Source organism: Mesoplodon mirus (genome assembly GCF_964341445.2).
Source record: "Mesoplodon mirus genome assembly, contig: HAP1_SCAFFOLD_1041, whole genome shotgun sequence".
Classification (NCBI taxonomy): domain Eukaryota; kingdom Metazoa; phylum Chordata; class Mammalia; order Artiodactyla; family Ziphiidae; genus Mesoplodon; species Mesoplodon mirus.
Genome location: NW_028295014.1, coordinates 98,917 through 122,092, shown reverse-complemented (window position 1 = coordinate 122,092; position 23,176 = coordinate 98,917). Strand labels below are relative to the sequence as shown.

Here is a 23,176-nt window from a genome sequence, read left to right as displayed (position 1 = left end):
GGCTCTCAGGAACAGTTATCTAGACCATCTCTAATTCCAGAGACTGAGGAGAAAAACAGGGAGGAAAGAGGCCTTTTGAAATTTGACTTATTCTAACTGTTACAAAGTAGTGAGTTTTATATTGTAACACCTGATTCATGACTAAGTTTTAAAATAAAATGATGAGGTCTCTGATTGTGTCTGTACATATGTCCATGTGGGCACATATGTCTTTACCTTTGGATGGTATTATCAAAATTAATTTGTAAATGAGCTCTACTTAATTGGCTTAAAGTAAATTAAGCATTTATAAAAATTCTCAGAAATAAAAAAGGAAACTATCCAGAATGAATTTCAAGTTCATGTGAACTGGGAAATATTCAGCATTAAATTAATACCTGGTATTAAGGTTTGTCTGTAGATTTAATTAATACAGACATGTCTTAGAGTCATCAACATTAAGTATACTTTTATTGTACCTAGGTTTAATAAAAGTCAAATAAGATCTTATTATATCTGTTGCAAATTTGTCCACAAGAAAAATAACTTGGTATAATGAAATGTTTTATTACTAAATTAAATGTAAATGAGAAAAGAGGTTTTGGGTGAACTCTTTAGGAAAATTGTTTTAGGAATATCTACTTAAAAAATTCTCTCCAGATACTTGGCAACTTTAAAGTTTAGAGTTGTACTAAATTAAGCTACGTGATGGAAGTTTATTGAATGACTAGGTCATTCCCAAATAAAATAAGATAATGAAACCTTAGGTACTGAACGATGGCTTCCTTTTACAGGGAAACTAAAGGCATTAAGGACTATTAATAAACATGTCTGGGGCCACACTGAGATATTTTCTATAAAAAAACATGTTTTTTAGAAATTATTACTGGTATTTATGTTTGCCAATCTACAGAATGAAAATGTAAACAACAGTTCATAATTGCATACTTCTTAGTCTTCACTAGAAAGTAAGGTTTTAAGAGTTGTGAATTCTAATTTAAATATGTAATTAAAGCTACTAGAAATAATAAAGGAAACATTTCAGCATATAGTAGCAAAGTAGGATGTGTGTCTTCAGTAAAAGAAGGTATGAGGAATGGAATTGCATTTTGTTAAGGGAAAAATGTAATTTTGTTCTAGAGCTGGTTGTTTATGGATGGAAAAAAATAAGGGACAAACTAGTATGGATACAGAAAGTTACAGAAGGTTTATGGAAAAGGAATCCTGAGAAAAGAGATCTGTGCATGGTCAGGATTGCCTAAGTGTAGAATACATTTAATTGAGTAAATGAATTTTAGAAATAAGCTGGTGCAAAACCTGAATTTGGTTTTTCTCTCTGTTAAGATGACAAAGTTTTCTTAGAATATTGATCCACTTTTGATAACAGATTATAAAGTTTCTTTTACCTTTAACTGGTAACATGTTATAACTGTGTGTAATTGCCTTTGAAATCTTTTTGTCACTTTGGTTAAGTGGATAAGCATTGTTTCACAGTGACCTATGATCCTATTTGACCAAGAGTTTTAAAACCTTTTTGATATTTTTTGACAAAGTTCCCAAATCAATTTCTAAAGATGTTCCTTTGACCTCTAGCTAACTTTGACCTCTAGCTAGCTTCAAAGGGCTCCCTGAAACATCCCAAAGAGAGGTATTAAACTAATTAGGTTCATTTGGTATGTTAAATTACATGGGAACTATTGTCAAATGAGTAATAAATCTTCTTAGGTTGTATTGTATGGGTAAATATCATTAATATACACAGTCTAGAAATTACCTAAAATTCCTAAAAATCTGGTATGTCCTGGTAAAATTTATCCGTCATAATTCTGGTTATTATCCTAAAATGTCACAGCAGTAACCAAGTTTCTTTGTCAATAGCATTGTAATCAGGTCTTTAACTGTGCCTTCTTAAGTCTTTTGTCATTCATAGACAGTTATTGTCTTACACTTATGCCTTTGCAAAAATGCTTCCTCTTCAAGAAGATTCATAGCAAGGACTTTTGGACAAGTACAGATTTCTGGTAACTTTTAGATCATTTTGCTGAACTGGGTAAGAAATTTAAAAATTCTAGTGGAATACCGGATGGCTTCATGAAACTATTAACAGAAACGATTAGTTACATAGGACTGAGTGAACTGATGAATGTGGTTATAATTTTTATGGTTTCTGTCTAAAACATTACTGGCTTTTCATCTGTGTTTTCCAGACATAAGCAGACCCTTCCCTCAAGCTAGTTATGACTTACAGCAATTTGGTAAGTTGTACCTCTGTAAACAGAATTGAAACATTTATCTATTCTGTCTACCTGATTCCTTCAGAAATTGGAAACTCATAGGTTCCCAGTAGCCTTATCAGGTAAATAAGGAAGGCAACCTCCTGGCTGGTGATATTGTGGGGATCTTGAAAAGGGAGTAATTCACCCAAATCTGTAAGGCAAAATCGGTGACAAGCCTTTGGCATTGCTTTCCTTGACCTTGAGGCCTTTTTTTTTTTAATATTCATTTACTTTATTTTATTTATTTATTTTCTTCATTTTTTTTTGTCTGTGCTGGGTCTTCGTTGCAGCACGCAGGCTTCTCTCTAGTTGTGGTGCATGGGCTTTATCTCTCTAGTTGTGGCGCTCAGGCTCAGCAGTTGTGGTGCACAGGCTCAGTTGCCCTGTGGCATGTGGGATCTTAGTTCCCCAACCAGGGATCAAAGCCGTGTCCCCTGCATTGGAAGGCAGATTTCGTACCACTGCACCACCAGGGAAGTCCCTGAGAGGGCTTTTTTAAAGAAAACTTCAGTCCGAGACTCCTAATGAAAAGCTCCCCACGGCCAATATAAAAGACCCTATATGATCAATTACACTTACCTAAGTAATCAGGCCAAGGTTATTGAAATTAGACTTAATATGCAAACAAATTAATCTTAATTTGTCTATATTTGGTAAAAATGAGGGTAATTTTAGAGAGAAAAATTTATGTTTTAGTGGATATCAAATTCTAGTTTTGTTAATTGAGGTCTGTATTTACTGCTTAAGCCTCACTTCCGATTCAGCTCCTTGCTATTATGTTATATTATTGTAAAGTTTAATTGAATTATTAAAAGGACACTCTAAGTTGTTTCTGAAGTTTATCTCAGTAATCTATCTTTGGATGAAGATCAGATGCCTCATGACCTGTAGCCAGGGATTATGCATACTGGAAAATACATCATTTAAAGGACTATCTTCAACCTAGATGGAAAGACCCTTATCAGGTACTCTTAACTAGCTCATGCACAGCGAAACTGAAAGGAATTGACTCTTGGATTAATGTTTCCAAAAGTGTCCCTGTACTGGACTGGCCTAGAGAGAGGATTGCTGACCTTAAAATCACCTTAAAACAAGACTCAAACAGAGGAGAAACTTTCAGACTAGGATGAGAAGACGACATCTGAAATAGACATCTGACCCAAGATGCTGGACCAGGCCTGTCTACCAATTACTTTGATAATTGCTCACAACTTTGCTTATGAACCGAATGTATTTCACCATCTTATACTGCATTTAAAGTTAATCCAATTGTTGGCTTTATGGCTATTTACCTATATCCAGTTCTTCTGGATTACTTTGGTGGATCTCTCCACTCCAAGGCTCTAATTGGATAGCCCTTAGGAAATTTATTCTAGAAGAAAGAAATTATAGTTCTCTTTAGGCCACTATTGATATTACTAGGTGATATCCCTCACCTGGCCAATTAATAATACCTGCTCCGACTCTGACCATAAATATGAATTTTCTTTTAGGGTCACTCAAGCTCAGTCAGAACACCAAGCAGAATCTCAGTCAAAAACCATAACCTCCTGTTTATGACAAGGAAACCTCACACAGTTCTGGTATGTATCTATGTGGCTAACACCAGGCTATGCTCAAGCTTAAAGGCTCCTTTAGTATATTAAATCATACGAAGGATAACCAGCTAATAACAGTAGGAAATTGGGTCGGGCGCCTTATAAACAATACCAATATATAATTTCCTTTAAAGATAAGAACTGGTATAGAACAGGCTAAGTCAGATGACCTGGGGATATACTGGGCTGCACCTAATAGAAGTTCTAAGCTTAAATTCTTATTTATAACCTTACTAATACTACTAGCTATATCATTTGTATTTTGCCTGTTTTACAAACTCTTTTCTGTAATAAATTTATTTATTTAATTTATTTATTTTTGGCTGTGTTGGGTCTTTGTCACTGCTCGCAGGCTTTCTCCAGTTGCGGCGAGTGGGGGCTACTCTTCGTTGCGGTGCACAGGCTTCTCATTGCGGTGGCTTCTCTTGTTGAGGTGCACAGGCTTTAGAAGCTGTGGCACATGGGCTCAGTAGTTGTGGCTAGCGGGCTCTAGAGCGCAGGCTCAGTCGTCGTGGTGCACAGGCTTAGTTGCTCCGTGGCATGGGGGATCTTCCCAGACCAGGGCTCGAACCCATGTCCCCTGCATTGGCAGGCAGATTCTTAACCACTGTGCCACCAGGGAAGCCCTAAAATTGTTGTTTTTTGCATTATCAAATGTGTGACTGAGACTTTGATAAAATGATGACTAGGTGAACTTGGAACATTTGACCAGATACATAGTTCTATATCAGATCAATGACCATAATAGTGTAACTCTAGATATGGGAAAAGGCAACAAGAGGGAATCATTTCCTGTACCATAACAGACTAGTGAGACTGTCTTGTGGTCCAGAGACTTTGGCTACTCTTAATAGGGCCTAGTCCAGTAACAGCACATTGAGTTGCCTATCGAAAAATTCCTCACCTGGCGCAGGAATGTCTTAGCACTCTGGGACAAAATGGTCACGAAGTGCCTCCCAAACCATGGTCGAATTTATGACCGTGATCAGGCACTGCCAACTAAAAATTGTCACTTGCCATCTGGCACCACAAGAATGAAGTCACTGGCCACTGCAGTGGCTGACCTTCAACACACCCTGAAAGGAGTTCGGGGAAGAGATCAGGGATGAGGCATTCTGTGCTCTGGGAAAAACTGGCAGAACAGGCCTTCAGAAAGATATTTTTAGGGTAAGATTTCATGAGCCCCATTTCTTGCATCTTCTCGTATGTAGAAAAATACTAAAATCATTAGTGGAGACATTTGTTCCTTGTGACTAACAGCAACCCTCTACCAAAATGTGTGCTTGATTGCACGTATCCTCCTTCACCAAAATCACATATATACTGACCTCCCCTCTTACTTCTTCAGAGCAGTTCCTCAGAGTTATCTCAGAGGCTGTCTCTTGGGATATAGTCTTCATTTTGCCCCAAATAAAACTTAATCACCACTCTCACGTTGTGTACTTTTTTTCAGTTGACAGTGGTGAACTGGAATTCAAACCTTGGTCTGCTTGAATCTAAAGCCCAGTCCTGGGGCTTCCCTGGTGGTCCAGTGGTTAAGACTCCATGCTCCCAATGCAGGGGGCCTGGGTTCAATCCCTGTTCAGGGAACTAGATCCCACATGCTGCAACTAAAAGATCCTGCACACCACAATGAAGATCCTGCATGCGTCAACGAAGATCCCACGCGTCACAACTAAGACCTGGTGCAGCTAAATAAACAAATAAATATTAAAAAAAAAAAATGGAGCCCAGTCCTTTGACTGCCTGTACGCTGCCTGAGCATGCAGAGCCTGTCAGGGTAACCCAGACTAGATCACTGGATCCTTTGAATTATGTGACAGTTTCCCTTGATCTAAGATTCCCAAATGTGGTAACAGAATAATCATCCTCCAAAGATGTCCGTGTCCTAATCTCCAGAACCTGTCAGTATGTCACCTTAAATGGCGAAAGGGACTTTGCAGTGTGATTAAGGATCTTAAATTCGGGAGATTATCTTAAATTATCAGGATGGGCCCAGTGTAACCATAAGCGTCTTTATAAAATGGAAGAGGGAGGCAGGAGGGTCAGAGAAGAAGATGTGACAATGGAAGCAGAAGTCGGGGAGGTGGGGAGATCTGATGCTTGGTTTTGGTCTTAAAGCTTGAGGAGGGGGCTGCAAAACAAGGAATGAAGGTGGCTTCTAGAAGCTGAAAAAAGTAAGGAAACAGATTCTCCCCTAGCGCCTCCAGAAAGAACACAGCTCTGCCAACAAATTGATTTTAGGACTTCTGACTTCCAGAATTGTAAGATATTAAATCTGTGTTGTTTTACTCCATTAAGTTTGTGGTATTTGGTACATTAAAGCTTAAGAAGCTTGGGTACTATGGTAGATTAGACACGGCCACATATTCTTTGCAGCTTCTCCTATTAGGTGGTGGAGATTAGTTTCCCAGTTCCTGACTTTGGCTAGCCATGTGACTTGCTTTGACCAATAGAATGGGATGGAATTGGTCTTGTGTGCTCATGAGTTTAGGCCTCAGAGACCTTACAGTTTCTCTCTCTCTCTCTCTCTCTCTCTCTCTTATCTGCTGCCACCATATGGACAAGTTGCAGCTAGATTGGTGGAGAATCCTCAGCCAACATCAACTGCTAGCACTTGAGACAGGAGATGAGTTGCCACATGACAGCAGCCACATGAGGATCCCAAGCAAATCTAAGAGAAGAACCAAGTCAGCAGCCCCTTGAGAACTGTGAGCAAATAGGTATTGTTATTTTAAGCCATTAAGTTTTGGGGTGCTGCAATAGATAAATGATACGGGTGCTTTTGAAAAATATCCATTTCTGCCTATCCTCCATTTCACCAGATAGAGTGATCAAGAATTTCTTGGTAAGGAGCTCCACTGATATTTTTGTTGTGTCTGTTGGTCATCAATAAGGTTTGGAACTCACTAGTGTGGACCTTGGAGACTAAGTTCTACTGGGTCACCTGTACTTTGGAAGCCTACTAAGTCTGCTCTACTCATGGCGCGTGGGCCAAGGAAACCAATTCTCTATCACCTAGTGTACAGGTCAGGACTTTTTCTATTGCAAGTATCAAAAAACCCAACTAAAACTGCTTAAAGAAGATGTATTATAAACTTTTTTTTTTGCAATTTTTAAAAGCAGTAGGGCTTAATTCAGGTATGGTGTATGTTCTGTTCTCTCTCCATTGCTTGTCTCACACTGGCTTCATTCTCAGGCTTCTTCTGTGCAAACAAGGTGCGTACCAGCGGTTCCAGGATCAACTCCGTGGAAAAGCTCTCTCAGTGGTTTCCACAAAGTCTCACTATATATTGTGGGCTTTGATTGGATCCATCCTTGAAACAAATCTCTGGCCAGGAAAATGCAGTGCTCTGATTGGTCAGGCTAGAGCCACCTGGAGCAAAAAGCAGTGTCATCTGAAGTACATTAGACAAGGAGTTAGGGAGACAGCAATTCTCCAGAGAAAAATTGCTATAGTAGATTCCAGAAAAGGGATGAATGGATGTTGGGCAGCAAAACTCGCTGATATTTACTAGCTGGACATTGGAGATCAGCTTTACTGGTGTCACTTAAATCCTGATAATCCACATTGAGTCACCTGGCTACTGGAAATCTTCACCTTCCCAATCTCAAATGCCTGGACACCAGGCTTTGAAATGCATCTCACCTGTCACCTGAATGAGGGAAGCAGGTTGCCCTCTCCATCAAAAATGCCCCCTATGCTCTGTAAAACAACTCGTGAAGTACTTCTCATGTGAGATAATTTAATCCCAACTCTAAGGGCCCTACCAATATGTCTCAATGTTCATAACCCTCTAATTTCATGTACCTCTTTGTATTACAGTAAAAGCTGGATTAAGGGATATTGTAGTCAAACATTTTCCCAGGGAGTTAGTCCATTAGGAGGGTTAAAATTAACCAGAAATGTACAAAGATGGAGAATATCGTTTTTATCTGGATTTCTCTTATGGAGACAACCATACGTGCCTGGAAGAAATTCTTGGATAAGTGCCTTGTGGGGACAGTTGGGGGACAAAGGTAGGACTCCCAAGGGAGCTTCAGGGAAACATGATGTCGAAACTGCCTTCTGTGGAGGGTGGGTTCAGTTGTCTGCAGGGATTTTAGGTCTGAAAGCTGTTCTTCTCTGCCCTTTTCCCTGACCAGCTCAGTCCCTCTCTCCTCTAAACAAATAAGCACATATCTGGGTTTGAGGAAAATCCGGGTATTTCCACTGGCCCTGATTATAATGATATGTGCACGGGTCTGTCTCACTCCCTGAGACGGGCACTTTGTTTTATTGATAATCTTCATATTCCCTACATCAAGTACAGTGCCTGGCATATAGCAGGCTCTCAGCAAAGATGTCAATGTCACCAGACTTTTAGAAACCGCTCCCTGAAAGATGGAAATCTGTCTTAATATCCACTACTCCCTTCAAAATAGTACTTGCTGGTCACCCTGATGCTGGGGAGTCTTCACTTTTGTTTGTTTGCTTGCTTGTTTTTTTAAATTTATTTATTTATTTTTGGCTGTGTTGGATCTTCGAATGTGTGCAAGGGCTTTCTCAAGTTGCAGCAAGCGGGGGCCACTCTTCATCACGGTGCGCAGGCCTCTCACTGTCGCGGCCTGTCTTGTTGCGGAGCACAGGCTCCAGACACACAGGCTCAGTAGTTGCGGCTCACGGGACCAGTTGTACCACGACATGTGGGATCTTCCCAGACCAGGGCTCGAACGCGTGTCCCCTGCATCGGCAGGCAGACTCTCAACCACTGCGCCACCAGGGAAGCCCCTGTGTTCGGATCTTTTTGTGAGCATATGTTTTTACTCCTCTTGTATTAGTTTCACAGGGCTTGTATTAGTTTCTCTTGTATTTGTTTGCGGTTAACAAATTACCACAAATTGGGTGGCTGAAAACAACAGAAATTTATTCTCTCACAGTTCAGGAGGCCAGAAGTCTAAACTCAAAGTGTCAGCAGGGTTGGTTCCTTCTGGAGGCTCTGAGGGAGGCTATGTTCCATGTCTCTCTCCTAGCTTCTGGTGGCTGCTGGCAACCCTTGACATTCCTTGGCTGGTGGCTGCATTCCTCCAGTCTCTGCCTCCATTGTCACACGGTGTTCTTCCCTGTCATTAATCCTGTGTAGCCTGAGGGACAGTGGAGTTGGTAGATAAGCAGGGCAATGGGGCATTCTGACTGGTCGTAACGGATACTTTTGGGTCAAATCCTGTCCCCACCCTTAATTTACAGGCTCTCTGAAGGCTGGACCTGAACCCTAGGCTGGGCTGACATCACTGACCCGAGCAAAGATGTTCATCTGCTTCTTTCCAAAGCAAAGGAAGCAGACATCAGCGCTTGCAGACGTGAAGCCCATGTTCCTGCCCTTCTTCCCCAGAGTTTCCCCTCTCTGGATATCCACCCCTAAACATCCAGCCTTCCCATACTCCAGAAGTGTTGCCCAATCCCAGATTCTAGAAATTCTCTTGCCTTCAAGTCCTCTAGAAATGAAATGATACACAAAACCCAGCCTGTCTGGGCTTGGCTTTGCTGTGGACAGCACAGAACCAGAGGAACTGTGACATTCAGCAATATACCTGCAGCACTTGTCCGCTGAGCCTCTTTCAACTACAGCCTCTGCTGTGTGATCTGGGCAGTTCTAGCTCTAGGTTTGATCACAGGATCCAGAAGTACATTAGGCATCAGTTACAAAGGAACATTTCTCTAAGGGTCTGGTACTATGTGAAATCCTGACTTTGAAGTTAAGGAAGCATCTTGACTCAGCCCCAGGGCTTTGCATCTAGACTTTGCCTGTGCCCTGCCTGGTCTTCCCTCTTACAGCCACAATCAGAAGCCCACAGCTGGCTGCAGGGCTTCCATTCCTCCTCAGTCACCCCATGCCCTTGGCTTTTCCTTCCTCCTCACCACAGACATCCAGCTCCGAGCTCAAAGGTCCCTGGGAATGCAGGTCATCTGTGGTGTTTTCCCAGAGTCTATTAGGTTCTGAGAGTTTCCAACGACAGGTTTCTGCAACAGGAACCTTAGATCAGTCCCTTCCAGATCTATCCCAGGCAAGGAAATAACTGTAACTTTCTGAGATGTAAAAGATTTTACTTCTGAGCAGCTATACAACTCTTGTTTTTGCCCAATTGCCAGTGTCTGAGGGTTCCTACAGGCCTCACCTGGGATCGCGCAGGTTCATTAGCTTTTGGGTGTGTGAGTTTGGGGGAGGCAATGAAGAGGAAAGGGGATTTTCAAAAGCCCAGCTGAATATCTAGTTTGAGCAGTCCCAAGAAAAGAGAAAGGACAGGTGGGCATCAAACTCACAAAGAAAGTCCTCACCGTGCTGAAGCAGGGGGCAGCTCAGGGCTCCCAGGGCGTGTGTGGCAGGCTGGCTGGGAAGTGGATGCAGCTGTTCTCAGACTGGGTGCTCTGGTCTTGGCTGGCACCCACCTATCCCTGAATACCAGGCAACATATCAGTGCTGAGCTGGGCATAGTGGAACTCTGCCTTCTTCAAATTTGCCTTGTGGTTTTATTTTGCAAGTGCAAGCATCCGATGTGCGTATCTTTGCCTCCTGTGTCCCCCTTTTATATTGTGAGTTCAACATCTTAGGCTTTTAGGTTTTCAATTTCCACATCGTAAGCAAAAGAGCCAGTGGAGGATGATTTCCTGGGAGAACAGCTGGACTGTACACAGTTGTGGCTTCAATCACAGTGACATGGACCAACTGGCTATCTCAGGATGCACTGGGAGTGAGAAATGCTTGGGTTCCTGTATTAGTTATCCAGTGCATCATAACAAACCATCCCCAAGCTTAATAACTTAAAACAGCAATTATTTACCATCTCATGACTTCTGTGGATCAGGACTTGAGACAGGGCATAGTGGACTGGCTAGTCTCTGATCCCTGATGGCTGGGGCCTCAGCTGGAAGTCTTGAAAGCATGTGGGATGGGACGACTTGCCCAGGGCTGGAGGCTGTGCTTCCAAGGTGGCTCAATCACATGGCTGGCAAGTTGGTGCAAGGAGATGGGTTCCTCTCCACACGGACCTTTTGACAGGGCTTCCTGAGTGTCCTTTCAAGATGGTGGGGGGTTTCCCCCAGAGCAAGAAATCTAGGAGACCAAGGTAGAAATGGCAATGACTTAGCCATAAGGAGTCACACAATATCACTTTGGCCATATGCTAATGGTCACAGAAGTCAGCCCTGGTCTCATGTGGGAGGGGACCACATAAGCACATGAAGACCACTGAGAGCCCTCTTGGAGTCTGGCTACCAGCATCTACCCTCTGACCTTCAATGACGCATGTGCCTCTTAATTGCAAAACATATTAACTTCTTCCCCAGGTCCCCTCAAATTTCACTCCTTTATCTGCTCAAAATGAAGGATCGCATCATCTAAATCAGGTCTAGCTGTGGATAATGAGCCTCAGGTGTATTTCCTTGAGTATAGCTGCTTGAGTACAGTTCTTGACCTGAAGATCTGTGAACAAAAGACACAAGCTTTCTGCCCCAAACAAATTTGACATACAATGTTGGGACAGGCATATTATAACCACCTATAACCATTGCAGACACCCCTCAAAGGGGAGAAAAATGGGAGGCACACAGGAGTCACTGATTATAGCTAATACGAAATGCATCTAGGCATGTGTTGCCAGTTCCTTGATTATGGCTGAAGTCTTGTGAATGACAGTTCTTGGCTCTACCCTCTGGACTCTAACTTCTACCTTTCCTTTTGTACAAATCATAAATCAAAGAGAGCCTGTGTTTGCAGCTTACCCAAGAGTGGGCAGCAGGTTGGTAGCCCTGTGGGGCTGTACTGGAGCCACAAAGGGAAAGTTAAAGAATCTAGGCTTGCTGGACTCAGGGTTCAGCCAGCTTGCCTAGCAACAGGGCCACCGGCAGGGAGCACACAGGTCCCTGATGCAGGCAGAGAAGTTGGGATGGCACCCTCCTGGGGAAAGGGAGATCTTGCTCTGCCAATAGGGAGGCAGGATGCTGTGTACAGAATCCCCTTGGGTCTTGGCTCCTACTTGTCAACCATGAATTAATTTTTAGGCTGCTAATCTGTGCCTTCTTAGCCAGGACATATGGTGTGTACAATAGTTTTCACAGCTTGAAATTTCTAGTATGCCCTTGAGTAACCTTCCTCGGCTCCTTGGTCAGAGACTGCTTCCATGGCTGTACTGCAATAGGCCTGGTCAACAGCACAGAGTCTGGCATCACACCCCCCCGAGTGTGGCTGGGTGGGGGCCCAAGCGGAGAAGGATCTGTGGCACTCTCCTCCTCTGGGCTCCTCTGACGTTGGCTTTATGGCTGGGGTGGTTCAGAATAAAGGCATGGTGGGTCAGAAGTGCAGGAGGAGATGGAGCTGTGGCTGACCCCAGATTAAGGGCAGAGATGGTGGTGGACAGAGACTGTGCAAGGCCTCATCTTTGTTATAGCCCAGATGGACTTCTCCTCTGTGTGACTGTATCACCACATTAAAGCAATCAGGATTTTTTTTTTCTTGGTGGATGGACACTCTGCTCTGAAATTTTCATTAGCAAAATTAAGTTTAGTAGGGGCCAGGACCCCAGGTGATTAAATCCTTGTTTCCAGGGTACACAGCAGTCCCTTTCAGGGAAACCCAATCCCTCACCCCTGCCTGAGACTGTTTTTTGTTTGTTTGTTTTGGACTAATATCTACCATTTATGGGAAAATTTCAAAGCACCCTGCAATATATCACATGCGTTATCTCAGTGGTTTCTCACAGAAGCCCAGTGAAGTAGGTATTACCTCCACATCTTACAGAGAATGTAAGAGTTTCAGAAAGGATAAGCCATTGGCCCAAGATCAAACTGCTAGGGAGAAGCCAAACCATAATTTGATTTTACTATGCCTCAAAATTATTTTTTTATAAGCACTCTGAGTTTTTAAAATTGCTTTGGAAACAAAATCCCCCCAAATAATGCCTGAATGCAAAAGGTACCTAAAAAGGTCCCAAAATGTGGGGTTTTGTAACCAAAAATGTTTCAGGGCTTCCCTGGTGGCGCAGTGGTTGAGCGTCTGCCTGCCGATGCAGAAGACACAGGTTCGCGCCCCGGTCCGGGAAGATCCCACATGCCGCGAAATGGCTGGGCTGCTGAGCTATGGCCGCTGAGCCTGAGTCATGGCCGCTGAGCCTGCGCGTCCGGAGCCTGTGCTCCGCAACGGGAGAGGCCACAGCAGTGAGAGGCCCGCATACCGCAAAAAAAAAAAAAAAAAAAAAAAGTTTTAAATAACAGATTTGAAGATCATTTGTATAGTTTTCTCCTCTTAACAGGAGGTCAAACCTCGGACTAAAGTGGATTCCCTGTTATTGTTATTATCACCTCATGTAAATTAAAAAACAGGAAGGAGAAAATCTCGGAAAGAATTCTAGCTGAGGCCCCAAGTGTGCAATAAAATGTAAAGATCTTAAGAAACAAAAGCCCTGAAGAAAACCATTCAAGAGGCCTGCAAGTTTAAGAAAACACGAGTTCAATTAATTTTGTGCAGCTGAACTAAACTGCATGGAATGAGAGCTGGCAGAGCTCCTACTCAACACACTAGAACGCTGATGGAGTAAAAATGAACGGAATCGCTGTTGGCCCCAGAGATACTACAGACGCGCCCGCTCAAGCCACTCGCCTAGGCGCAGAGCCCGGCAGAAGGGGTGAGGCGAAAGGGTGCACCCCTCCGCGCAGGGATCCGCCCCGCCTTCTCCGGCCCCGCCCCCCATGCTTCAGTTCCCAGCCTTGCCATTAGGGGTGGCCGCGAAGCTGCGCGGCCCCGGTTTCCAGCCGGGCCCTTTTCCCAGCCGGGCCCAAGCATGGCTGCCCCCAGGACTGCGGGTTGGGAAGCTGCCGTGCTCACGCTTTCCTGACAGTCCCTGGCTGCTGTGGTCTCCTTCTCTTCCCCAGGCCACTCCAGCAGACATGTTTGCCAAGGCCTTTCGGGTCAAGTCCAACACGGCCATCAAGGGGTCGGACAGGTGAGGGAGAGAAGAGCCTGCTCTGCCCACCAGGGCACCCAGACATCTCTCAAGCTCGGCTGGCTCCCAGCCTTTTCTGGGCTGGGTCAGCCGACTTGGGGTGGAGGCCGAGGGGTACAGCCGGAGAAGGGACCCCGGGTGGCGGGCAAGGGTAAGTTAGACGTGTTTTGAGAGTGAAGATGGAGAGGAGGCCTGATTTATCTCCCAGGCTGTCTTTTGGATATTTTAGTGAGTTTACGAGAAAGCGTATAATTCAATCAGCGCGTATTGACTGCAGTCTGTTTAAGGTGTCGTGGAGGATGCCAAAATGAAGGAAAACGGGGTCCCTGCCCTACCAAGAGCTTTGAGTCCCTTGGGAGAGATTAGATGGGGCACAGAGAACTACAAGTATACGAGAAGAAGTGTCTAGTGATTACCACTGGCAGGAGAGACAGGTGGAGGGTGAGGAGAGAGGGGATAAAGCACATGTGGTAAGAACTGTATCTGTTCAGTTTTGCAAATGAAGGTGTCACCTTGGGAATTTTGGAGGCAGTGTTCTATAGTTGTCATTCTTGGTGCCCTAGCAGAGCTGTTTAATCATAAGTTGACAGATTTGGCAAGCATAGATGAGAAAGGAGTGGGTCCAGGAGCTATGTGTGGAGTCAGGAAGGCAGGGCTTAGTTTCCAGTGGCAGGCTAACTTGGGTCGCTTACCGGATCTCAGTTTTTTCCTCTCTTTGTAAAATGGAAAGACATGCCCCAGGAACATGTGAAAATAGATGAGACATTGGATGAGAAAGAGAATGGGATGTTTTGGAAGAGTGAGAATAAGGCATCATCAACCAGTCTTTTTCTTGGGCCTCGTGATTTTATAGTAAGTCTTGAGTCCTCAATATTTATTAAAATCCATCCAGGCAGCATACATACCAGGTATGTGTGCTCTCTGCAGGAGAAAGCTTCGGGCCGATGTGACAGCTGTTTTCCCCACTCTTGGAACGGATCAGGTCTCTGAGTTAGTACCTGGAAAGGAAGAACTCAACATTGTGAAGTTGTATGCTCACAGAGGGGATGCAGTGACTGTGTACGTGAGTGGTGGTAACCCCATCCTATTTGAACTGGAGAAAAATCTATATCCGACAGGTATGGCAATGGGATGGAGATGGCCATTACTATGGTCCTTGCCTAACATCTGTTTCTTCCATTAATCTGTCTTCCTTAAAACAAATAAATGCAAAATCTCCCTAAGAATCTTTTTGGATTTAGTGTCCCTAGAATTGGGTCTTTCAAGATCAGAAACTGCTATAGAAGTGAGGGGAAAAAAAGGGTTAACACAAAAAGAGGGTGGTTGCCAAGGGAAATTCTGAGGTGAAGAAACACTGGTTTCTAGTGGGTTAAGTAGGGATTGGAGCCGAGGTCGTGAAAAGGGTGGAGTTTCAGGGCATGTAAAAAATGCTTCTTAAAACTTTCACTAGTGGAATTTTCTTAAGATACTGAAGAGATACTGTGATGGGAAAGAAGCTGGGTTAGTTAAACTCCATACCCAGCTGTCTTAGTGGTGGACTTTGGTTGCGATGTCTCACAGGGATTCTTTCTTAGGCTCTTGTCTGGCTCTCAGGATACTTTGCTTGCTTTCTTTGTCACAGATCTCAGAGAGGCAGTGTCCTTTTCTCTTTTCCATGGCTGCTGACACCTACTTTGTCATTTGGGGGCTTTTCTTCCTCCCAGCTTGGCTGCAGCAGTGCAGTGCAGTCTCCTACCCCAGGCCACCCCCACCCCCACCCTGCTTTGCTGCTGTACACATACAAGCCCTTTTTGATCTAAGGGTTTTACTGCTAATCCCTGTGGAAACAGAGAGAATAAAAATAATAAACATGGGAAAGTTTCAGAATTTCTTACAGGTTGGTGCCCTGGTTTCGGATTACTTGCTTCTGAGGACATAAAAGGAATCCTCGCTGGGGCTCTGTCCCTACTTTTATCCACTATGGCCATGTTTGGCTGCTGCCGTCCAGGTGGAACAATAGGTGCCTCCAAGTCTCAAGTGACACCCAGTTTCTTAAGTCTCCGCCTTCTTCAAGACTGCAGCCTCTTTGAGAAGGGAGTCAGCCTGATGTAAACTATATGGAATGTGTTTCCCACAGGAAAAGGGGCACTCAGTTCCCAGGGAGGGGAAAAGGGATACTGGACAGGCAAAAGCAGATGTTCACTTCATCACTAGTTTTAGCCTTACACATAAATATCCAACTTTGGCAGCTAAACAGACTCTTAGAGCTGTAGCTCACTTCATGTGTCTTCCGACCAGTAAAAGTGATAACTTCTCAAGATCGTAGATTGAGAGAAACTACTGCAAAGAGCTCAGTATAAATATGTAAAGAATGCAGGTCTCTAAGGCTAAAGGAAGCAAGGATTCTCAAGTAAATAGCATATAACATATAAACCGCTTCACAAACTTGGGGTAACCTAATAAAAAAAAAAGAATGCAGCTTCTTTGGGCATCCCCTTACAACCTTCTCTCTAGCTTTGACTTGAGTTTCTTTTCTACATGTTGATTAATGTGGCCTCAGTGTTTGGCTTTGCCATTCCCCAGGGGGTTGACTTTTGGGCAGTAAGTGTTTTCTGGCTCTCTTCTTGGACAGTGTACACCCTGTGGTCTTATCCTGATCTTCTAGCAACATTTACAACATGGCCCCTGGTGCTTGAAAAACTGGTGGGGGGAGCAGGTAAGAGTATTTTCCTATATTCTGGATAGTGGCTGAAACCTACTTAGTAAAGGCCAACTACTTTAATAAATGTACCCATTTTGTGCATTCATATGATTGAAAAGTAGAATTTTTCCCTCATGTCTGTTGCATCTCTTACTTGGCTGCTTCCATAAGCTCTCTGACCCTGCTGTAAGGCTTAAATAAGATAAGTGACATGAAAGTGCTCTGTGAACTGCCATATGCTATACTTTAGATTAATAAACTGAATTTAGGAAACCAGAATAAGATAGATCATGGAAGTGGACCCTCAGCTTGGTGCTTCAGTTTGACCACTAGTCTCCCAGAAGGAAAAGGTCTGACCCTCAGTTTGCCACTTTTTATTTTCACTATGAATAATGTAGTTGATGCTTAACAAATGTATGTTTGTTGAGCAAGTGAGTAAATGACGCAGTAAACTGTGGAGTTAGTTGCGATGCTTTTGTTTCCTGCAGATTTGATGCTGCCAGGGCTAGTGGTGCCCCCTGCTGGTCTGCCTCGGGTACAGAAGGGTGACCTCTGTGCCATTGCCTTGGTGGGGAACAGGAACTGTGCCAGTCAGCTGTGCCTGTGGGGAAAAAACTTAGGGAAAACTTGGGAGGGGTGGGAATGACAACTTCACAGCATATGGATAAAGGATTAAAAGAAAAAACATATTCTTCCTGAGCAATCAGAGAGTGGGGAATGGCAGTGAGCCTGTGGGGTGTCCATACATCTGGGCCAAGGGTATTTGCTCCTGCTGCTGCTGCTTCTTTTTTAAAATTTATTTGTTTTTTTTCTCCTTTAAAAACTTTTTTCTTAGATTTACAGAAGAGTTGCAAGTATAGTACAGAGTCCTGAAATACTCCTTACCCAGCTTCCTGTAATGATAACATCTTGTATAACCACAGTACAGTTATCAACACTAAGGAATTAACATTGGTTCAGTCCTTTTGACACTATTACAGACTTTATGCATATTTCCCCAGTTTTCCCACGATGTCTTTTTTCTCTTTTTTTGTGTTCAAGAATCCAGTCCAGGGTACCACATTGCATTTAGTTGTCATGTCTTCTTAGTCTCCTCTCTGTGACATTTTCTTGGTCTTTCCTGCCTTGCATGACTTCAACATTATTTTTGTCGAACATCCACATCATCATCCTCATCTTTTAATTATTTTTAATAGACTTATTGAGATATAGTTTTCATACTATAAAATTCACCTGTTTCAAATGTACGATTCAGTGATTTTTTTTAGTATATTTACAGGGTTGTTCAGCCATCGCCACAGTGTCTCTTTTTTAAAGTAAATTAGGAAGTAATGGTATGAACAGTTCTGAAAAATCAAAACCCTCTCACCCCATAATCCTTTTCTCCTAGAAGTAACCATTATCATTCTGATGCATGTCCTTGTCAGCCTTCTTCAATGCATATATACACGTGCATATAAAATGTATGGTTTGGGGTGTGTATGTTTAAAAATACAAATGAACAAACTTTATCCCTATTACTTTTTCACTTCAGGTAGTGGGGACATGTTCCATGTCAGCCAGCACAGATAAGCTGAATCTTTTTACCCACTGTGGGGTGATGGGAAAAGTCCTCTTCCAGTGGACATTGTGGTTGCCTCTACTTCGTCTCTATCACAAACAAGATCTTCCTGATGTCTCTAGGGACACTAGTGCCAATATTTTTCTAAAGTAGATACTAGGGAGCAGAACTGTTTGGCTGAAGATCGTGCATATTTTCTGTTGCCCTATAAAAATGCTGTGTCAGTTTTCCCTCCTACCTACAGGGTATATGGAGCCTGTTTCCTTACATGCTCACCGACACTGCATATGATGGGTCATTTTCATTTGTATCATCCTGAATGAAAAACGACATCTTATTATTTTACTCATTGCTTCTTTGAGAGGGAAACATGGTAGGCATGGGAGGGGTCAGTGTTTAAAGATCTTATTTTTGTTGCTCATATTCTCCCATTTTCCTTGAACCTTTGGGAACCAAGCACCTAGAAATGTTTCCTTCCTTGTTTACCTGTAGCAAAACTTGAAGTTGAAAAGAATGGTGAAATTATTGTTTTTTCCCCCCAGTATTCTATCCAAGATCGGAGAAAACTACATAAATGTGTATTTGGCCTCTGAGTTTGGCATTTAGAATGTATGTGGGAATGAATCCTAGGTGGTTTATGGAAGGGGGTGAGGGTACAAGGGAGTTTACGAAAACTACAAGACAGGTTCGAGACCGAAGTTCTTGAGCCATTGACGATTCCAAGGGTGGAAGACAAAGACCCGTCTTTTAGGAACTGGGAAAGAAGCCAAATTCAAAGATTCTGTGGCAGGAACTGACCCATGGGCACAGGAAGTGGAGCCACCGGATTAGCAAACGTTTTTTTTGAAGTTCAGGTGTTGGGAAATCTGCCCTTGAATCGTCTCCCTTGGGTCCAGGCAACGTTGCCAGGCTTGTATATTCCCCTCCTGTTAGCCAGCTGGACACCGATCCTTACAGGCAATGTGTGAGCATTGCTGAGTAACAGTGGGCTGACAGATTTCCCATTTGGGCTTTGGAAGTTTTTTGTAGTTATTGTAAATGTGGTTGTTTCTGATATTTTGGACACATCCAGTTCTTAGATAGATGTTATACAGAGCAAGGCCTGTTATAAAGAACCCACTCAGAAGGAACCTTTCGTTGGTACCACTGTATCTCTCTTCTCTCTTCCCTCTGGCATCCCTCAGCCTAATTTAAGGCATATGAATGGCCTCCCTTCTGAATTTCCATATAGGATGGCTATGCCTTTTTTAAGATAGGGGAGATAATTTATTTTTTGAAATTGAAGAAAGGGAACTTTAAATATCCTTCTGAGTCCTGCCTGGGTTTGGTTCATAATAAGAATATAAGAATGATAACATCAGTAGAGGAGTTACTTACACAGAAGGGAATATTTGGTCAAGGAATTTTTGAAAGTCATATGTGTAGGTAATTTGAATAAGATTGAGACTGCACCGAGTTTTAGCTCTGTGATACAAGTGGATGCTTCAGATTTGCAACCGTGGTGCTTTGAACACATGTGTAGAAACCTGGTCCTGACATGTGCCCTCCTGGAAGACTTTCCCTGACCCTCGTCTCTGACCTCCTCCTTCTCAGAGCCCCCGTTGCCATCGGAGTTGCTGCCATGTCACAGCCGAGATGCTGACCTCAGGTGTGAAGGGAAGGGGCTTCTCTGTGCTCCACACCTACCAGGACCACTTGTGGTGGGTTCCATGCTTTTTCTGTTTTATAGGGAGCTGGGTGGGCGGAGGGAGCACAGGGCCTGGATTGAGAAGCGAGAGTTTTGATCCCTGCTGTGTCCTTAGTCAAGTTGCTGACCCTAGACATTAATTTCCTTGCAAAATGTGGAGAAAAGATTTTTTTTTGGCCTGTTTAGAAAAGAAATTACCGAGAACTTTATTTTCTAGGTGAATTATAGAATCCTAGGGCTGGAAGAAGGCCTTAGGGATTGTCTTCTCTGCCTCTCAGTACAGTGATATTCTTTATTTTTATGGCACTGGTCGATCTAGCCTTTTCTGCCGTGTACATTTAGGCATTTTCTGACCCCATGATGAGTGCTCGGGAATTCTCACATCTGAATCCAAATCAAAGTAGAGTAGGTCCTCAGGCACCAGGGTGACAACCTGATGACTTTCCTGTTGTTCAAGTTCCACATTTAGGATCTCCTCCTCATTACAGAACTTGCACTTTCTCACTGTGACGGTTGCTCTCTGGAGCTGTATGTGAGTTTATTTTCTGGTTATTTTCTTGTCATTTAACCAAAATAGTAAGTAGTGCTTTTCTCGAAAGCAGTATACCTGGTCTTCTGGCCAAGTGTTGTGTGGCCTGTTGGTATAGATTTACCCTTACGTTTTGAGTCAGTCTTGGAGTTACTTATTTTACAAGTATTGGCCAAGGCCTGGTTTGCTGGAGGTACAGCCTCATCAGTGTGGGTTTCAGCAGGCATCTGAGGGCTGCTTACTCACGTACTCCCAGCACCTTGTTTTCTGACTGTTAGTCTGGGCAGTTAAGGTCTTGTTGTCTAAATTGTTTTATCAGTGGCTGCCTCAGTCTCCCCTCCTCCCGCCCTTTGAAAACACTTACGGTATTTACCTGATCAGAATAGCCTAAACATACGCTCTGGCCTCACTAGTAGCCATACTTAATAAGCCTTGCTGCGGCTGTTAGTAAAACTTTGTTTGACTTGCATAATCTTAGTTAACAACATAATGCTTTTTGTTTTTACCGCTCTGCTATGTGGCATCCCTTTTTTTCCTGTCTTCATAAGGCTTAGTGGCATAAAGCCATTGTAATCTCTACTCTGCAGGTTAGATTGCATTCTTTTTTTTCAGTTGAGGTATAGTTGATGTACAATGTTGTGTTAGTTTCAGGTGAACAGCCAAGTGATTCTAGTGACCATTAGTATATCTAGTGATTCTAGATATAGATATATACATATATGTTTTTTCTCGGATTCTTTTCCATTAAAGGTTATTACAAGGTATTGAATATAGTTCCCTGTGCTATACAGTTGGTCCTTGTCATTTATCTATTTTAGATTGCATTCTGATTTAACACAGAAGCAGTCTTGAGCAGTCTTGAGCAGTCCAGGTGTTTGTAATTTGTTCCATACGCTCAACCTTGGGTTTGTATTTCACCAACCTGGTACTACAGATGCGTTTGCAATCTTCATTTGGTTATTTAATTCAAAATGGTTTTATTTTTAATTTCTATGAAGGGAATACTTTGGAAGGGGAGCTCCACTTTAACTATGTTGTCTTTAATTTTTCTCTGTCCCTGAATTTCTGTTTGGGTTAAGGAGGAGGCAAGAATTACTCTCCCCATTTCAAAGATGAGGAAACTGAGGCATGGGACTTCTCTGGGCCCAGAATTGGAAACAGAGTTGAGAGGCACACACAGGTTCTCTGGCCTCTCCTGGACACCCCTGCCTGTGGGTCTTACTCTCTCTGGACCCCTGCTGACCCCCTGACCGGGGCTGAAGAGTGTTGTGGCTGCTGCTCAGTGTTTCTAACATGAGGTTTTTGCAGGCGATCTGGAGACAAGTCCTCTCCACCATCCATTGCTCCACTGGCCCTGGATCCCCCAGATCTCAGTGAAGAGAAGGGCTCTGTCCAGGCAGACACCACCTTGCAGGGAGACATGAGGCGCCTGACCCTGGCGGGAAGGAGGAGGACCGGGAGGTTCAGCAGAGGTGTGGGGAGAAGTCCCCGTCGGAAGCTACAGAAGACCCCAGTGTCGGGGGCCTGAGCCCAGAGCCCACGGACAGCAAGACCCTTCCAGGTACAGCTCTGGCAGGAGCAGGGCGCTCGCCTCTCAGTGTAGGGACTGAAGCGCTCGGCTCTGCTTCCGACCAGAGCGGCGCCACGGCTCTGGGAGGGGCGGGGAAAGGCCTTAGTTTGGGTGAGGGTGGTGCCACAGCCCTTTGCCATCTTACCTGGGAGTCTTGCGCATATGTCGCGTTTCCCTGGATACCTGTCGACTCTGCTATTTGGACTGTTCCCAGCTACACGGCCCTCTTAGTTTTCTTCTGGCTCTGACTTCTCTATCAGAGAAGCATCCGCGCCTGGCTGGGTGGGACTTTGTGGCCTGACCCCTTCTGTGGCGTCAGACCTCTGTAAAGGCTCAGTGTTCTAGAGAGTCTGGGAGCTTTGGTGCCTGGGAATGGGCTCCTTCAGAGCTGAGGGGTGAGGTACGGATGTCACCGTGCGGGGACTTATCTTGTGCTGCGCGGGCCTTCTGCGGCCCTCAGGAAGGATGTGGTTCTTGTCTTCTCCTTGCAGAGCAAATGGACGAACTGTTGCAGAGATGCTTCTTGCGTGCTTTGAAGTACTGCGTCAAAAAGGCTGACCTCCCTTTACTCACCAGCACTCTCCTGGGCAGCCACATGTTCTCCTGCTGGTATGGAAGGCATGGTGTGGGCTGGGGGCCGGGCGGTGGGTCTGTCTCCTGCTCTTTGGTGGTAGGATGGGACAAGGCTGATGGGGGAATTGTTTTAGGGACATGATGTGGAAAGAGCGAAGTGGAGGGTTGACCTGGCAAATACTGAGTTTTAAAGACTTCAGTTTTAGCCAGTGAAAGGACGTCGAGGAAATGAAGGTTAAAATTCGCAAGGCGCTTTGAGCACTGCCTCTGCTGTGGTGATTCTGGGCTCTTTTACGGATTGGGCAGCATGTCCGGCCCCGGAAGGGCCCTGGGGCAGCCTGTTTGTCCTGGAGGCTTCAGTCCCCTCACCTTTCTGAAGAGTAGGTGGGCCAGATTAGGTTGTGTCAGCAGGAAGAATCGGTGTCAACCCCCCCACCCGACCCGCACACACAGCCACCAGCAGAGGGAGTGTTACATGTGGGTTGAACCTGGACTTTGAAGACTGAGCCATCTGGGCTCAAAAGCCAGCTCCCCAGGGTGTTGGAGCAAAGATGTATTTGAGCCCATTACCAGGCTTCTCTGAGCCCTGATTTCTAACACTTGTAAGATTGCTGTCAAGATCGAATAACCTGACATTTAATAAGCACCCAGTAAATATTATCATGTCAGGAGAGTTGCTTATTGATTTTCACCTCAAGTCTGAACTTCTTTCTGAGAATTTTGCTCTGTTTTTTAAACAAGGGGTTTT

The 23,176-nt window shown here is 44.0% G+C and overlaps 1 pseudogene across 1 annotated transcript; it reads left to right on the top strand.

Annotated features, from left to right (window-relative positions):
- The first annotated feature begins 13,650 nt into the window (after positions 1 to 13,650).
- On the top strand, positions 13,651 to 22,756 carry LOC309797822 (eukaryotic translation initiation factor 2D-like; annotated as a pseudogene). Its single transcript has 7 exons — positions 13,651 to 13,828; positions 14,756 to 14,946; positions 16,440 to 16,523; positions 16,997 to 17,105; positions 19,663 to 19,769; positions 21,594 to 21,846; positions 22,347 to 22,756. The product of its transcript is annotated as a eukaryotic translation initiation factor 2D-like (transcript).
- Positions 22,757 to 23,176: the final 420 nt, after the last annotated feature.